The sequence below is a fragment of the Ornithorhynchus anatinus genome, chromosome 4 (assembly GCF_004115215.2).
Source record: "Ornithorhynchus anatinus isolate Pmale09 chromosome 4, mOrnAna1.pri.v4, whole genome shotgun sequence".
Classification (NCBI taxonomy): Eukaryota; Metazoa; Chordata; class Mammalia; order Monotremata; family Ornithorhynchidae; genus Ornithorhynchus; species Ornithorhynchus anatinus.
Window position 1 is genome coordinate 109,504,780 of NC_041731.1, and position 1,302 is coordinate 109,506,081.

Consider the following 1,302-nt stretch of genomic DNA (forward strand, 5'->3'; position numbering starts at 1 on the left):
GCACAGAAAAGTAAAGTGACTTACCCAAAGTCACAGAGCTGACAAGTGGTAGAGCCAGGATTAGAACCAATGACCTAGACCCATGGCTAGAGAAGCAGCGTGGCTCATTGTAAAGAGCACGGGTTTGAGAGTCAGAGATCATGGGTTCTAATCCCACTCCACCACTTGTTAGCTGTGTAACTTTGGGCAAGTCACTTAACTTCTCTCTACCACAGTTACCTCATCTGTAAAATGGAGATTAAGACTGTGAACCCCACGTGGGACAACCTGATCAACTTGTATTCCCCCTGCCCCCCAGTGCTAAGAACAGTGCTTCACACATAGTAAGCACTTAACAAATACCATCATCATCATTATTATTATTATTAGTACTAGGCCACGCTGTGACCCCAGCCCAGGGAACCTATTCAGGACTGGTGAGCCCTTGGAAGCAAAAGTGGGGATAAAAGAGTCTTGGGAAATGACTTCCATGTAACCTTTCTTATTATTATTATTATAGTTAAATAATAAATTGTTCAGCACTCTCTATGTGCCAAGCATTGCATTAAGATTAATAACAACAACAATGGTATTTAAGTGCTTACTATATGCCAAACATTCTTCTAAGTGCTGGACTGGGAAACTTAGTCCAGTGCCTGCCCTCATCAAAACCCAAGGGCCCCATGGGAGTTGAGGGTCAGGCCAGTAAAGAAGGAGTTATGAGATCCACTGTAATTGGGCTCATGAGAGCCCACCAGATGGACCAATGGAAAAATCAGGAGATTGTGAATGTGGAGTTCTAATTCCGGCTTTCAAGCTCTCCTGCTGTGTGACCTTGTGCAAGTCGCTGAAATTCTTTGGGCCTATCTCCTCATTAGCAAAATGGAGATTAAGTACAGTTCTTGCTCCCTTTAGACAGTCAGCCCCATGTGAGCCAGGGCTTGAGCAGATCTGAGTATACTGTATCCACCCAAATGCTTGGCACTTTGCTTAGCATATGGTAAGTACTTAACAAGTACCACAGTACTATAGATATTATTATTATCACACGGTTAATCTGGAAAGATCTCCAGTCAAAGAGAGGGAGCCCGGAATCAATTTAAAACTGCACCATCTTCCTCCAATTCTGTCAGTCCCTCAGGAGAGGAAGCCGGTGCTCTGAACCAAAGCCACATCTGGACTCCTTGTTACCTAGATCTGGCTTTCCCAGAGACCTCATCTTCTTATCTGCAGTGTGCCCAATACACATTTTACCACAAACCTGCTCTGCTGGAAACCAGGAACAGGGCCATAGACAGGCTGCTTTCATTGTCACCCATGGAC